Source organism: Cryptomeria japonica, chromosome 3 (assembly GCF_030272615.1).
Source record: "Cryptomeria japonica chromosome 3, Sugi_1.0, whole genome shotgun sequence".
NCBI lineage: Eukaryota > Viridiplantae > Streptophyta > Pinopsida > Cupressales > Cupressaceae > Cryptomeria > Cryptomeria japonica.
The window spans coordinates 760,195,950-760,214,350 of record NC_081407.1 but is presented as its reverse complement, the minus strand read 5'-3'; the positions used below and the strand labels follow the sequence as shown (position 1 = coordinate 760,214,350).

The 18,401-nt window shown below is 31.4% G+C and overlaps 1 pseudogene; it reads left to right on the top strand.

The window, feature by feature from the left end:
* Positions 1 to 3,013: 3,013 nt before the first annotated feature.
* On the top strand, positions 3,014 to 9,574 carry LOC131068867 (probable pectate lyase 5; annotated as a pseudogene).
* Positions 9,575 to 18,401: the final 8,827 nt, after the last annotated feature.

The following is an 18,401-nucleotide window of genomic DNA, read 5'->3' as shown; positions in this document are numbered from 1 at the left end:
ATACCATGTTAAATTCTTCCAAAAGTGCCAATTAGGTTAGGATTTTATGTCAATTATATATCACATGCAAATCCATTCAATAGATGATCAAAGATCAAAATTTCAGAGTAGAGATAAAATTTAAAATATAAAATGAAAGAACAATAGAGATAATGCAATATAATTTGAGAATACTCTTGATACTCTCATTGAGATATCACCAATTAGTGAAGGTGAGAAAAGAGTGTTGTATACATAGAAAAATAACGGTATATATAACCAATAGTTACATTAACTTCTAAGAACCATAAAAGACAAAAACTTTTACCTACTTGATAAATACCATTTAAACATGTGGCATAGACTCCTTAAGTGTAGATAGAGAAGAAGCTATGAGAGGTGGAACATTAAGCTAAAATAGGGTGAGAAACCCAAGTACCTCATAACCTACTCATGTAAGGACAAATTCATGGTTATAAGAGGTGGTACAACAAGGAAAAAGAGGGTGTGTGAAATAGTTACCCATTTGTGGGAGAGAGTGACACATCTAGCTTATATATTTTGCCATATGCCTTCATATTAACCACTCCTAATAAACCTAAACAAACTTAAATAATATGTGTAAGAAAAATAAATACCCCTAATATAAGGAAATGAAAAACTCACAATAACAAGCGCTATGTGGTAAATTGTAAGGATTCATTTGTGTATAAATTGAAGAAATATCTATATGGTCTCAAACAATCTCAAAAAATGTGGTGTCAAAAGTTTGATTCTTTCTGAAGTTAGAATCTATACTTGCTACAAACCATATCATTTTATATATTTTAACTGTATGGTAATCAATTTCTTGTTACCAATTTATATATAAATTATATGCTGATATTTGGTGACAATAAATGGATGACTAGAAATATAATATATCAATGTTCACTAAAATTCCACATAGAAAATTTGGGGTTGCTAAGTGCATCTTAGGTATTGAAAAAGGAGAGCAAATAGAAAGCTTTGGTTCAGATAGGCTAAGAATGTGAATTTATGTTAGAATATTTAAGTATGAAAAAATATATACTAGTAAATATTCCTATTTTGGTGGGGACTATGTTATTAGTTAAACAATGTATTTGTCTTTAGCTATAATGATGGAGTATAGAATTCATGTTGCTTACACTAGTTTAGTTCACAGTCTAATGTATGCTATGTTTTACATAAAGCTAGACATTGCCAATATAGTAGGAGCCCAAATTTATTATATGGCTAATATTGGTATAAAGAAATGCGCACCACTGAATATAGACTTTATGTGAATGTGAAACACTACAAACTATTATATTTTCTACTTTTGGGATTACTCACAAACCTTCAAGATCCAAGGTTTTGTCAACTTAGATTGGATAGTAGATCTCAATCAAAAAATATCTACTAGTGGCTATTTCTTTAAATTATTTAATGTTGTTGTTAGTTGAATGAGCAAGTGATAGGTTTTAGTCATTTATCCATTATAGAGGCAAAGCATGTGACAATTATTAAAAATTTATAAGGAGACAATTTAGTTTAGATTTTTTTTTTCAATTATTAGGCTAACTCAAGGTGTAGTTTAGATTGGATGTGAGAGTCAAAGTGTCATTATCTTCGAAAAACACAATTTTTCATATGTAGGTGGTGCATAAAGATGCACAATATCATTATTCTCATGACATGGTGGAGGATAGTGGATGATGATTGAAAACACTAACTCTTTGGTGAGTATTTTAGATGATTCGATGAAGCATGTGAGCATAAATAACTTTAGATTGTGTAGTAAATATAATGGCCTCATAGTCCTTAATAGCTAGATTGATCATTTTGGAAGGTGTTTTAAATAAGTGTGAGAACATTGGAAAATAATTCTCTTAAACTCTTTTTTGTAATGTTCATGTCTAATTATTCAATGGTTAATCTTCACATCTATTTCTCTCATCACTGGTTAGTCTAGGGCATGTTTCTACTATCTTCTTCCTTTGAGACAGGTGCTAGCCACCTAGAATTGGATATGATCTCACCTTAAAGTCCTATATCTATGAGAAAATCAGCTAAATTAAATCATCCCAATGAAAATTCTAAATTGTAGACAATTTGGTAACCTTGATTCATTGGTAAATAATCTTAATGAAGTAGTACCATTAGTTAAGTTTTCACTTGAAGAATGTGCCATCATGCTCACCAATTTTTTCTCATTTAATTCAACTACAACCATTTGGTATGTTTTCTCTTTAGCTACCTTTTTAATCCATTCCCTCTTAATCTTAATAAATAAATGAAATAATTTGACATAATTAATCTTAATAAATAAATAAATAAAAATAATAATTACTAAATACAGACTACTTCTCTAAACTAACTATCGATGGGCGTATAATATCTAAAACCAGATGTATATCTTCAAAACTAGGAGTTGCTTTTGCACATGTTCGTGAGGAATTTATATCCATTTGCATTATTGAATTTCTATTCTAGTTGTCAAATCATGAATGCAAATTATGCTAGTTGCTTTGCACAGAGGGTATATTAACTTCAATGGCCTTCAGACTAGTCCCTAATTTTGAACTTTTACCAAATAAGGGAGTACCAACAATCAAAATTTAACAAACTTGGGCATCTTGATTATTTCATTGTGCATGGATGCCTTCCATCCCCACAAAAGAACTAACAACTATATGCAAATTGGAGGGTGTGCATGAATTTACTCATGAGATATCACGGGCTACATTTTTCGATACTCATCGTGCATTTGACTATTATTTTTACTCCTTTCTTCTGGCATACTTTGGTCAGTATTTTATCTTGTTTTGAAAACAATGCCGTAGTAGCCTTTCAGCTTACAAATGATGTAATGGCCCTGTGTATATTCATTTGGTTGCAAAACCTTTTGTTGGTTTTTATTTAAAACCTATATTTAGATTTGAGATTAAAAAAAAAAAAATTCGTTTATTAGTAATGGATCAGGAGGCCACCAGCTATAAGGAAAAGTGGATCCAATGTCCCACAAAGAGCCATGACTTCTGAAAGAAGTCACAAGCTACGCTACATAGACATCAAAGCTCACGGGTGGGTTCTTGTCAAAATCTGTTGGCTACCCCATGTGCTATATGAATTTCATTTTGATCTTGTATCATCAGATAATATAGGAAAAACGACCACAAGGAGAGATCGTTGGAAAATCCATGTGCATTTTTTCTATACGAGAGAGAAATTTGTTGCGTATTTATGAAAATCGTGCATATAATCTTTAGGTGCTCACACATAGTTGAGAATCAGCTTCGGTTTAAGATTGACATAGATGAATGGTGTCTCATACCTATCCTAATTATGACGACTTGGATTGTTGGCCACAACGTCGGGAGTTCGGTATTGAATTTACTTGTAGTTTATCCAATTCAATAAATATAGATTAGACTTGAATTTAATTTAGTTGATGCGTTATAGTTCATGCAGGTTGTAGTTGAGCTAGTGATGCTTGGCAGAATCTCAAGCCCAGCGGTAGTAATGGGACTGCTTATCTATTTGAGAGGCATGATATCCATGTAGTTCTTAGGGTACCTAGGAGAGGGAGATTGTTTCAATTGGCTTTGCAAATGTAAATGGCTTTTTAGTTATTTTCGAACTGGTTATGGGAATGGAACCTCTATGTAGTTTGGCACAGTTGGTTAGAGATTTATGGAAAGCATTCCTTAAAAGTAAAACATTACGTATGCAGGACGAATATTGGGTTGTGTTAGATAGGAAATTTAGTAGTCTTGTTTGGTTTTGTTTGGGGAATTTAGTGCTCCTGAATGTTGTAGATGAATCTTCTACCAACCTTTTGAGAAATGATTAGAAAGTTGTACCACACCAAATCATTGGTGAACAAGCATCTTTTATGGAAGTAGTATTTTTTTAGGGTAGGTGATAAGGATTAGGTTATTGAACAATGCATTTAATACTATTGTATACTAACTATATTTTTTCTTGTAAAGATGGAGGAAGAAGATATATGCATGGTCTTGTTATGGTTTTTATTGGTAGACTTATGAGACAATCTAGCAATGGCCATTTGATGCACTAATTCAATTTTTTTTCTTTTGTTTGCATGATAAGGTAGTGGACTCTCTTGTCCCAAATGATGTAAGTTGGAAAGATTATAAAATGGATGGTCTAAGGAAACGAAAAGAAGGATAAGAAAACAAGACTAGATCTAAGTCTCAAGGGAGATCTGAGTCTGCTAGAAAATAAAAGGAAATATGTTGGAGATGTTGTAAGAAAGCTAGAATCAAGAAGGAATGCAAGTAGAACTATAAATGAAAGAATGAATTAAATGAGGAATTATATTTTAAATCCTTTTAGGCTGAATTAAAAATGTGTTATAGATTTTCTTACACATGCATGTGAGGATGAATGGAAGATTTTTTTTGTGTGCTTCTTTCTACATGACTTCTCCCCATGAGTGATTTTATAACTATGAGAAATTTGATGGTAGAAAGATCTTTCTCAGTGTCAAATCGTTTCCAAGTATTGTTGTGCATAGTTGAGTTAATATTAGATCTTTTGATAGGAGGATACAATTTATTTTGGGAGCTTTGCACATTCCAAGTTTGGCACAAGACGTATTAGCTAGTAGTAATATAAATGATGTGAGAGTGTAATTAGTGTTCATTGAGTGATGTTTTTGGCAAAGGGACTTTTGTTTAGAACTCTTTTCCACCTTTATGTTAGCACCCATATTTGTTTAGTGATACCTCTTAATGTATGCTTACAAGATCAATAATTATAGAAAAGGGAATTTAGGAATTGTAGTAAAGGCACACATGTCAAGACCTATGGTAATGTTGAATGTTGCATGGGTTTACATGTTCTCACCTTAGAAACCAAGCTACTAGCTAAGAGGAATATGTTGTGGCATGGCCACATGGGCCACATTGGTGTAAAGGGTCTTAGGAATTAAAACACAAATCTTGTATAAGAGTTAACTAATTGTTTTCTTGATTCAAACTATTGTGAATATAAAATTTATTGAAAAAAAATAATGTTCAACTTTATTCAAGTTACTTAAGTCTAGTGTGATTTTTTATGTTATTCATAGTGATGTGTCAAGTCTTGTAGACATGCTTGATTGGAAAAGACCATGTATTGTTTTACTTTAATTGATGATATCTCAATCAAGATGTGGGTCTATTTTATAAAGAATCAATCCAAGGTCTTCATTAAATTTGAAGAGTGTAAGGATCTTTTAGAAAATTAGGCAAGTAAAACGATCAAACCGTTGAAAATAAATAATGGTAAATAATTTATTTATAAGTAAACTTTCATAGATTCAATAAAAAAGAATGATATTAAATGTAATATTTCAACTCCATAAACTTCTAAAAAAATAGAGTTGTAGAGGACATGAGTAATTTGCTAAGGGAAAGGATGATAAGTATGTTTAGCGGGGGCTAGTTTAGAATAGGGAGAGGTGATTAGTACTACATGTTACTTAATCAGTGGGTCCCATTTATTAGCAATTATCGATGAAACCAACATTGTGGTTTGGATAAGAAGAAAGAGAACAATTAAATATCCTTTAGTATTTGGTTGTGATGCATATGTACTTGTGTGCTCGTAAAGAAGAGGTCAAAATTGTAATATAAAGTAGTAAAGTGTATATTTTTTAGTTATGGTAAAGATAAAATAATACAAGTTATGATTGACATAATGTGAAATTTATTATATAGCTAGAATATGATCTTGAGAGAGATTGGGTATTCTTCTATAGTTGAGCAACTAGATGGGAGTGTTAATTCTACAATGCAATGATAACCAAAGGTCAAGATAATTACGCTTGAAGGTGAAACAAAAGGTTTGGATGTAATTTATGAGGATGCTAGTATAAAGAGATTAAAGAAATTAAAATATAAAAATAAAATATTAGTTATGGTGAAAATATTTTATAACAATATTCCTTTATAAGGGGACAACCACCTAAAACAACTTGGATTTGGATAGCTCCAATAGGCTTTAACAAGAACATACTACTTCACATGATGATAATAACTAACCTAGACCTCCTATATGCACCTTACTTATGTCTTGGATGACATCCAAGCTAACTTTGATATGTACTTATAACCCATAGGACAATCTAAATAGCTATATATGATTATAATAATGATTATATAATTTTGAAGAGCTAAAGTAGCTACAATATAAATATTCATAACCTAATACATTCTATAAGGAGAGAAGAGTTATGGGAAGGATAAATAGAAGATACAAAGTATAAGGAGTTATAATGGACTGAAATTAATGCATTGAGATATAAATATAGGATACATGGTTATCAAGCCCAATATTGTGTATTATGTTTTCTTTCTATTTAAGTACCTAAAATAGATCCAAAATAAATTTTAAAATTACTTCTATAGAACTAAGTTTGGGGTTATTAGACTAGAATTGTAGTCTAAACCCTTTGAGAAAAAAACTCTAGCCTATCTCCTTTCGATTTCCTGCTACTATTAGTTTCATTGCTAGGAAATTGGTTAGCTTGTGTTGGGGTTTCTTCTAGGAATAAAGTTTTCAAATTCTAACCATTACCAATCAAGAAGAGAGCAAGAGATAAAGGAAGAGAAACAAGGATGCATGTTAAGGAAATTAGGCCAAAGCAACATCCACAAATATTTAAAGAGTTAAGGGAAAAGATGGATTAAGAGATGAAAGACATCACCCTTGATAAGGGAAGAAGATTGCTGCAAGAGGAAGGGGTTTCAATTTTACCTTGATGGATAACTAATGCAGCCATAGTATTTGATAATTTGAAATCTAATTGGAATATCTAGGTCAAACTAAATGCATATGTTGCTGATTAAATTTAGACTAGATCAAGATTTAATATTGATGATAAATCTCTATTTGTTTGGGCATTATACCAAATAGGAAAAAGGCCACTAACAATATATGATCCAAGTAATATTTATGGACAACTTCTTGTCCAAATAATTAAGGACACAAATCTAGTGGATGCAGATAACTTGATAATTAATGCAACAAATTTTACTAAAGCTCATGTGGAAAAATTAATAAAGTAAAACACATGGTGCAAGGAAAATAATTAATACTTGAGAGAAGAAAATATGTAGCTAAGGCATAAGTTGGGATCTTCTTCAAGGCCTCTCCCATTTCCATCAGTTGATGCATCCAATTATTCTTGAGAACACTCTTATAAGTCTCTATAGAAAAAAATCATTTGAAAAAAGAGACTGAGAAGCTTAGAGAAAGAGAAAAACAACTAAGCATGGAGTTAAAGACATCAAAATCTAACATGGTCATAGAATTAGTGAAATTGAGATTTAAAAAAATGTTGGCACATGTTGAGAAATTTTGGCTAATATATGTTGGGACTAGGAAGGATTTTGATGAGTAGAAGAGGTAAGAAATAAAATTAAGGTGCTTAAGAAAAAGCTTGAAATAAAAACTGGGACCTTTGACTATTTTATATGTAATGCTCTAAACAAAGGGAAGAAACAATAAAGAGGTGCATGAAAAGATTACAAATGTAACTATTGGTAGCATGAAGAAGATAGACAAATTGATGCAACAACAAAAAAGTTTCATGATAAGCCTGTAAGGAGCTCAAAAGACATGACCAAATAAAGGATACATTAATCCCTTCATTCCTCAAGAAAGATACAAGACTACTAAAAGAAACCGGAGCTTGTAGCTGAGATTTTAGAATGGTAAGCATGTTGCATTTTAGATGCTTTAGATAATTTATTAAAGGTGGTATGGAAATGAAATGTGATGTCTTACTCCATTCAGTACATTAATATGAAATGCTAAATCGCAAAGTTTATTATAATATGTTCTATTCATTCTTATGATGTTGCTCGGAATTTTATTTACTGTATGTTCTATACTATTATTCATTTATCTATAGTGGCACGTAGCTGTTATAGACAAAATTTATTTTCGCCATATCGTCATGTCATTGGATAGCTAATAATTGACGTTGTTGAGATAGATTCAATATAAGATAAATTGAATAAAGAAAATATATTTAAGTCAGTTTAATTAATAAAACTTCAAAGTTCTAGCATTTTTTTATAGCTAGCATATGTTCTAGACACTTGAGATTATTTACAATTTTCAAGAACTACTGAGTTCGTGTGGAACGGGGAACCCCATTGACGATTGTTGGCGTTGTGATCCCTACTGGGTTAATAATAGAAAGAGACTAGCTAACTGTGCTATCGGATTTGACAAAAATGCCATCGGAGGTAAGAATGGGAGATTTTATATAGTTACAAATCCAAATGACGGTGACCTGGTCAATCCTCGACATGGCACTCTGCGACACACTATTATTCAAATCAAGCCTCGCTAGATTATTTTCCAAAGAGATATGGTTATTTAGCTCAAGGAGGAGCTTATCATTAAAAATTACAAGACAATTGATGGTAGAGGCGCCAATGTTCATATAGAAAATGGACCTTGCATTACAATACAATATGTGACCAATATCATCATACATGGCATCCATATCCATGACTGTAAGCCTGTAGGAAATACAAATGTGAGGAGCTCCCTGACTCATTATGGGTACAAAACCAGGAGTGATGAAGATGGAATTTCTATCTTTGGAGGAAGTGCAATTTGGGTAGATCACTGTTTGCTGTCAAGCTGCGCAGATGGACTAATCGACGCCATAATGAGTCCCACTACTATAACCATTTCAAACAAATTTTTTACTCACCATAACAAGGTGCTTTAAACTGCTTGTTTGGTCTGCCATAAATTTACTTTATTTATAAAAGGTTTTACTATTATACTTTTATCACATGGATCTTACAGTAGGGTACTAAAAGGCAATTATTAGACATAAACATAAATAAATGTTAGTATTAATAAACTTGTCGGTAGAGTGCTATTTCTCAAGTCAGGTATATATATTATTTTTGTAGGTGATGCTTCTTGGACACAATGATGCCTATACCCAAGACGTCAAAATGCAAGTAACAGTTGCATTCAACCACTTTGGAGAAGGGCTTGTTCAGCTAATGCCTAGGTTTGAATAAAATTTTATAACTACTGTGTATTTCTTTTACGAAGAACACAATACAACTTGCTGACGTTTATTTGTTTAAGTTTAAGAAATGAATTTTATGATGTAGATGCAGATGTTGACATGGATACTTCCATGTGGTGAACAATGATTACACCCATTGGGAAATCTATGCAATCGGGGGAAGTGCAAACCCCAGCATTAATAGCCAAGTAAATAGATTCCTTGCTCCTCATAATCTATTCCAAAAGTAGGTAAAAGATCCTTACAACTCACGTCTCTTATATATTTGGTATTCAAGGGATTTAGAATAGTTATGGTATGGGTAATGTGCAGGTGACAAAGCCCAAAGATTCAACAGAAGGTAATTGGAGATCAGTGGAAGATCTAATTTTAAATGGGGCATTCTTCATAGCATCAGGGGTTGGAGCATCCTCAAACTATGCCAAAGCTTTGAGTATGGAAGCAAGACCTTCCTCTATTGTGGGCTCTATAACTACAAATTCAGGTGTTCTCACTTGCACTCCGATCATTAATTACTAAAGGGGAATATATTAGTATCTTATTCACAAATTTGAAGCATAGTGGTGGAACGTTAAGTCAATATGGTTTTTATTATTTTGATTGCCACTAAAAATAATTTTTAAGCTATGCTTCACAAGGACTACGGTATATAGACGTGAATAGTTGAATTTATGTCTATACCAGTATTTAAGAAAACTAATTTGTGTGAGTTTATTTTTTAACTATTAACACACCTTGTATAATTGCACATGACACAACTAAATAAATTCACTCTAACGCGACTTGTATTGACCTTTCGAGTTTAATTTTTCTATTACTATTTTATTTAATATAAAATAGAGTATAATTAACTCATAGAAAGTGAGATATTTTAGAGTAGAGTCGCCTTTCCATTTAGGTTAATTAAAAAGTAAATATAATTAATTTTTAATATATTAATTTAGATTAAATAGATTGAAAGTTGAAAAAAATAAATGGTGTAAATTGATTTTTTTAAAGAAACCTAAGGGTATGGATATTTACTTATTACACTAATGTTGAAGATAATATTGATGTAGTGTATAGTCCACTCACTTCTATATCAAAAATAGATGATTTGAAAACTTTCATTGTGAAAGATTATATACAAAATATTAATTGAACTTAAGTTAATTATGTGATTCTAGATTAATTTTATATTATACATGTCTAATTTGTAACTCTAGACCTTATCTATCACAATATATACTTTTTCTCTTTGATTTTCTAGATTCTATACTCCTCATTGATTGTTAAGGACTTGATATATTTATAACTACATCATAAAGATAGTGAAATAATCAATGGTCATGTTCTCCTACTCCCTTAATTAGAATATTTTTTTGATTGTGATAAAGATACTTAGATGTTGATTTTGATACAATATTTTTATTCCATTTAAAGTTCCAAATGAAAATGTTCATAAGTTCATTCTAGATATGAACAAATAGTCAATGATTGCTTAATGGTCAATTAATGTCTTTAAATTGAAGCGATACTAGATAATTCCATGTTTTGCAGACTCAACTCCCAATGGCTATGAGGAAAGAGGAGAATTTTAAAATTTGAAACAAATTTATTTTTCCTTAACATTCAAGCCAAGAAAGATCAATCCTCAATGCTACAAAAATGGTCCATTGTAAAAAGATATATAATACAATGATCATGGGTAAATGTATGCAAATATAGGACAAAAAATAATGGGAATGCATGAATATAAATATAGATAGGATATAGATAAGAATGGATATATATTCATTTATGGAAATAGGAGTAGGAGAACATAGATTGAAATTAGGGAAGGTGCCAAACTTATTAAAAATGGTTTTTGCATGCCAAAAATATTTTTTCTTTCTAGTGACTGAAAAATGAGTTTCTAATGCAAAATTAAAAATGGCTCCTGTAAAAGTTTTTAAATTCTAACATTTGATTTGTAATTTTGTCCTCCAAGCTTTGATTTTTTTGAAAAAAAAGTCAATTGTGACTTTATCCAACCTTTTGGATGCTTTGGAAATGTTGAAAATTCTGCCAAAATTACCTAAATGCTACAATCACACAAACCTCCCAAGAATATAACTATGCAAAGTAGATTATAGGGATACTTATTCTTTTGTTAAGTTGTACTTATTATTAGGGCTATGCAATGATGTAGGAGAAGAGAATACTTGGTTTTTTAATATTATAGCTATCAGTTAGTCTCAAATCTATTAAAAACTAGATATTAAAATTAACTGTACTAGACAACAAGTTCCAATACCATGTTAGATTCTTTGGGAAGTGATAATCCGGCTAGAATCTCATGTCTGACCTAGATCTTATGCAACTACAATTAATAGATAATCGAATATCAAATAGTAGAGCCAAATTCTGAAATGAAAGAATAATATAGACAATGCAAGAGAACTTGAGAATACTCTTGATACACTCACCAAGCTACCAATAGGTGCATTAACTCCTACTACCCATAAAATATGGGAAGTTTTACCCACGTGATAAATGTCAAAATATGTAGCATAACCTCCTTAAGTGAAGATAGAAAAGAAGCTATAATTAGTGGCATAAAAGCCAAAAGAGGGTGAGAAAATCAATTACCCTATAACCTAGTAAAGGTAAGAACAAACTAGTAGTTATGGAAGGAGGCACAACAAGCAAAAAGAGGGTGTGTGACTCAATTACTCATGTGTTAGAAAGTGGTACATGTAGTTTATGTATTTTTCCATGTTTATTCACATTAACCACTCCTAATAAAACTAAGAAGCTTAAATAATATTTGTAGGAAAAAGAATAACCCCTAACATATGGAAATAAAAAACTTACACTAACAACTACTATGTGGTAAAAGGAAAGGATTCATTGGCATAAAAATTGAAGAAATACTTATATGGTGTCCAATGATCTCCAAAATTATGGTTTCAAAAGTTTAATTCATATGCTTTGTGTTATAATCTAGTGCATTTCCTAGTTGTGTTGGTTGCCTATATAATTGGTTGGATATTGGACTTTGGTTTTGGTTGGGTTGGTTTTATGTACTAGATGGTAGTCATCAGAGTGCCGATAATTGTTTCTTCTTTCCCCTATTTTTTGTGTTATGTTGTTTATAGACTTTACTTTCTACTGTATTGGGTGTTGGGCCCCTTAGCAACTATTTAATTACTAAAAATAAAACTTTATGATGGTAATAAATCTCTTTTTATCAATTTATGCATAGATCATATGCTGATATTTGGTAACAATGAATGGATGATTAGAGATATGGTATATCAAATTTCATTACATTTCAACATAAACAATTAGGGGTTCCTATATGGATCCTAGGCATTGAAAAGGGAGAGAAATAAGAAATGTTTGATTGGGATAGACTATGTATGTTGAATTTGTGTTGTAATATTTTAGTATGGAGAATTATATAGTAGGAAATGATTCTATTTTTTGGGTACTAAGTTATTAGTTAGGTAATATATACATCTTCACCGTTAAATGTAGAATATATATTGCATGTTCCTTACACTAGTCTACTTCATATTCTAATTTATGTTATGTTTTACATAAAGCTATACATTGGTGATGTAATGGGAGCCTCGGGTTATTATATGGCTAATATTGGCATAGAGCATTGAGCAACAATTAAGAGAGACTTAAGGTGAATGCAGAACACTATAAATTATTATATCTTCTACTATGGTGATTACTCACAAGGGATTGTTGACTTAGATTGGATAGGAGATGTAGATCATAAAATATCTACTAGTGGCTATTTCTTTAGCCTATTTAGTGTTTCTATTACTTGAATGAGCAAGTGATGGGTTGTAGTCATTTATCCATTGTAGAGGTATAGTATATGACAATTAGTAATTCCTATAAGGAGGCGAGTTGGTTTTAGAGTTTTTGTTGAATTTTTGGCCTTATTCAAGCAGTAGTTTAAATTCAATGTGAGAGTCAAGGTGTCATTAGCTTGGCCAAAACCCAATTTTTTATGTATAAATGAAGCATATAGATGCACAATACCATTTTTCTCATCATATGGTTGAGGATAGTGGATGATGATTGAAAATGTTGACTCTTTGGTGATTGTTTTAGATGATTTGATGAAGCATGTAAGCACAAATAACATTAGATGGTGTAATAAATATAATGCTCTCATAGTCCTTAATACTTATATGCTAATATTCCCTTTATGCTTTTGCAAGGTATTTGAAATAAGTGGGAGAATTCTAGAAAACCATTGTCTCAACCATATTTTGTTCATATCTAATTATTTAATAATTAAATTTTACATGTATTTCTATTATCACTGTTAGTGTGTGGTATGTTTCTACTATCATATTCGTGTTAGACTTGTACCTTCCACTTAGAATTGGACAAGCTCTCACCTTATAGTTCTATATCAAAGGTAAAATCAGCTAAATTATGCAAGTTGCTTGGAAAAGAGGGGCGTATTAACTTGAATGGCCTTCCTAAAGGTCCTTAATTTTGAACTTTTACCAAATAAGGGAGTACCAACAATCGAAATTTGACTACTTGAGCATCATGATTATTTCATTGTTCATGCTTGCCTTCCATCCCCAACTAATAACTATACTTTTATTTCATTTTTATTCCTTTAATTCTTCTAAGCATACTTTCGTCAAGATTTTATCTGCTTTTGGAAACGAGGTTGTTCTAGCCTTCTAGCTTACAAATGATGTAATGGCCCCATGCAAATTCATGTGGCTGCAAAAACTTTTCTTTCTTTTTATTTAAAAACTACATTTAGATTTGTGATACGAAAATAATTTTAGTTGATGAGGGATGGAGGAGACCACCAACTATAAGGAAATGTGGATCCCACGTCCCATGACAAATTCAAAAGCTACATGTGCTATATGGAGTTTGTTCTGATCTTTTATCGTTGAACAACATAGCAAAAACAACCATGCAGAACAGATTGTTGTAAAAGCCATGTGACTTTTTTTTTACACATGAGAAATTTGTTATTTGTGAAAAAGCATGGAGATACTCTTCAAGTGTGCACACATAACGTCGAGATTTAGCCTTAATTAAAGTTTCACGTAGATGGTCAGTGTCTCATACCCATCTTGACTATGACCAGTTAAATTGTTGCAAAGCATGTTGTGAGGTCGGTATTGAGCTTCTTTGTATTTACCAAATTTAAAGAATATAAACTAGAGTTGGATTTAGTTTAGTTGGCGTGTTATATTTTATGCAGGTTGTCGAGGAGCTGGTGATGCTTGGTAGAATATCAAGCTAGTGGTAGTAATGGGACTGCTTTTCTACGTGAGACACATGATATCCCTATAGTTCTTGGGCTACCTTAGAGATCTGGAGGTGGCAAGAGGTTCTCGTTGAATTGGCCTTAAAAACGTAACAAGCTATTCTATTATTTATGGACTGGGTATGGGAATGGAACCTCTGTGCTATCAGGGTTAGTCAGTTTGAGATCTATGGAAAGATTTCACTAGAAGTAAAACAACAGGCATGAAGGATGAAGATTGGGTTGTCTTAGATAGGAAATATGGTAGTCTTATTTGGCTATGTCTAGGAAATTTAATGCTCCTGAATGTTGTACATGAATCCTCTGCGACCCCTTTTTATAAAGTTAGGAAAGTTGTACCACACCATATCATTGGTGAACAAGCATCTTCTATGTAAGTAGTATTCTTGGAGGGTGGTTGATACAGATTCAGTTGTTGAGCACTTTATTTCATTTAACACTATTGTAAATGAAAGATGGAGGAAGAAGTTATAGGAATGGTCTTATGGTGTTCTTTTCTACACATATGGAGCAATATATTGATGAACATTTGAAGCACTACATTAAATTTTGTGCTTGTTGAGGTAATGTCTTCTCTTCTCCCAAATGGTCTTTCATAGAAAGAACAGTTCAAGTGGCATAGCTTTCTTTATTGGTGATAGCCTTATATCATGGTTGAGCTAAAATAATGATTTCATATCTTAGTCTATGGTAGAAGCAAAATATATTGTAATAGTTTCTTGTTGCATTTAGGTTTTATAGATAAAAAAGAAATTGTAGCAGATGGAGACTGAATTTGAAGAACCCATGCGTATCCTTTGTTACAATACACGTACTATAAACATTTCAAATGATTGGGTAACACATTAATGGAAAAAACCATATCTCAATTAAGTATCACTATCTAAGAGAGAAGGTTGCAAGGAAATAAGTGAAGATAGAATATGTTGAAACAAAGGAGAGATCATTACAAAACCTTTTCATAAGGAGACAGTTTAATATCTTGGCTAGAATTTAGGAGTGGTATCTCCCTCCTCTTAAATGAAGAGGAAGTTAGTATATGTTGAGGAGGAGTGTTGACTCCTCACTGGAAGTAGTCTTGGTGGTATTGTGAAAAAAAATTACAAAAGGTATTAGTAGATTAATTTTTCCTCACAAAAGGAGCAAGAGTTGAAGACTAAGAATCAAAGTGGATATTTGTCATTGATGTCAAAGGGGGAGAAAGGAAGCCAAAATTCTACACCATTTGGGGAAGAAAGGATTGAGAGAGAGAGAGAGAGAGAGAGAGAGAGAGAGAGAGAGAGAGAGAGAGAGAGAGAGAGAGAGAGAGAGAGAGAGAGAGAGAGAGAGAGAGAGAGAGAGAGAGAGAGAGAGAGAGAGAGAGAGAGAGAATGAAAGTCCAATTACAAGAGCACAAAGCCAAACTTGAGCAGAATTAAAGTCCAATTACAATGGAAGCAAATTTTCTACACAAGGGGAGCCCCTAATTTCCATTACAAGGAGTATTTTATTAGTAGCATTTTTCGTGTTTGCAACCAATGACAAAGGGGGAGATTGTTGAAATTTATATTTTCATTAATGTCAAAGGAGGTAGTTAAGGATGTATATAAATTATCATTATGTTACCCTTAATATCCAGTTTTAAAAAATTAGAATAATTTTAATTAATATTATGTCATATAAAATAATTATTGATCTAGATAAATAGAGTCAAGTTATGTTAAATACATCATTCAATATAGTATGTCACTAGTATCATCTTAATCAATTTTTTATTGTTGAAGGATTTGGAAGTATTTGTGATATGTATATGAATTCCATTCCTCAAAAACTATATCCACTAGCACAGTATTTTATACCACATTCTACCATAGTTATATTTTGAGGCTTGTAGTTTGGAAGATAAATAAGGCTACACACAAAGACAAATCTATTCAAGTTGCAAAGGTTGACTTCAATAACATGAAAAGTTTGGGTCAACATTATACTCATAGAGATCACTTCACAATATATTATGACTTTTTTGATGAATGGGTCAAATTATTGCACTATGAACCAACTATAGGAAGCATGTGAAAGTGTACTAGGACCAACTAATTTTTTTTCATAAAGAATAGCATCATCCAACTCTTGGAGTAGCATGTTGGATCTTTGTTTAACCCTTTTACATGTTTGGTCTAAAGTATGCATGCGGCAAACGTGTGAATGTTGTAAATAAGTTATAAGATGAGTTGTGATTATATATAACGTAGAGATGCATAAGTGTAATTGGATTCATTTCAAGAGTAATTCTTGCTAGTAGAACTAATAACCATGGTAGAAGTTATGTAAGTTGTCTACTAAATTTTAGGTTAAGTGGGCAAAATCAATTGAAGGTCTCATGCACTTTGAGAGGGTTGTCAAAAGTTGATTAGATCAAGGTGACGCTAAAGGTTCATCCTTGAAGATCTGTATATCATATCTTTCATGTGCTATTATTGTATTTAAGGTTGGCGCCTCATGATCATAGTTGGTGTTCACTTCTTAGACTCGGGGATTGGTGTCTCCTATGGGTTGATGCATACAAAATATTGTAAGTTTATTATTTAGTTTATGAGGCTAGATTTAGATATCAGATCCAAGCAACTTTTCTCGCCATGGTTTTTGCCTTAAGTTTCTACATAAATCTAGTATTATTTTGTGTTGATGTCCTGTTATCTTGTCTTATCTTATCAATTTCTATGACGTTTTGAGAAGTTATCAAGGGTAATTAATTTGGATTTGGCATCTACTGATTACCATTCTCTTAGTGTCTATGTGTGATTAGCACACATAATATATGCATTCTATTAAGAACAATAACCACTATTTCTTTTATTTTCATTCAAAAGAACTATCTATATTTCCTTGGATATGACCTTCTATTTTTGTCACTTTGTGCAATATTCCTTTATTCATAATGTATCTTTGTTCAAGACAAAAATCAAGTCCATCTAGCAGTAACACGTTATCCTATATTGTCTAACAATGTAAAAGTTTACTGGTTATTTTGGATAGTTTAAATGTTTGGAGAAGTTATCAAGGGTAATTAATTTGGATTTGCTGTCTACTAATTACCATTCTCTTAGTGTCTATGTGTGATTAACACACATAATATATGCATTCTATTAAGAACAATAACCACTATTTCTTTTCTTTTCATTCAAAAGAACTATCTATATTTCCTTGGATATGACCTTCTATTTATGTCACTTTGTGCAATCTTCCTTTATGCATAATGTATCTTTGTTCAAGACAAAAATCAAGTCCGTGTAGCAGTAACAAGTTATCCTATATTGTCTAACAATGTAAAAGTTTATTGGTTATTTTGGATAGTTTAAAAATTTGGATTTATAAGTTTTGAATTTCATAAATACTTTTCCTTTGTAATAATACTTTGTAAGTAATTTAGAATGATATTTTTGTATTAAAATTTAGCTATTAATGAATTGTAAATGAATACATTAACTCACACTTTAATTATAATCATTAGGATATTACTACTCATGGATTTGTTTAGGTCAACCCAAGAGTATAGCCAGTAATCCTTAGCTTGACTAAATCCATCCATTGATTATTACCATTTATTTATAATTAGATTAGTAGTAGATCAATAAAATAGATATTTATTTATATATTAATAAATGCATAGAGTAGCATACATCAATATAAGAATGCAAGTAGTTATTAAGAGAATTTAAGTAAGAGGTGTAGAGATGTTATTAAAGCTTGAAATTTATTAAGTTATAACATTAAACATATAGAAATAAATTCATTAGTCAACAATATTAAACTTGAATATATTCTTTCTGTATATCTTAAGATGAATAAGTTATTATTTGAATGCCTCTACAATACTTTGTTTGGATTAAAAATAGAAAGACTTTTTAAAATCACAAGACTAATATATAAAATAGGATAATAAGGATAGTAATGAGAAAAATTCACTCCTGGGTCAAGGGTAAGATGTAAGCCCTTATCCCTTACCATATAGAAATAATAAATTTTGTTTTTATTTTGTGATTGTTGAATATTGAACTCTGACTTAGTGAAAACTCT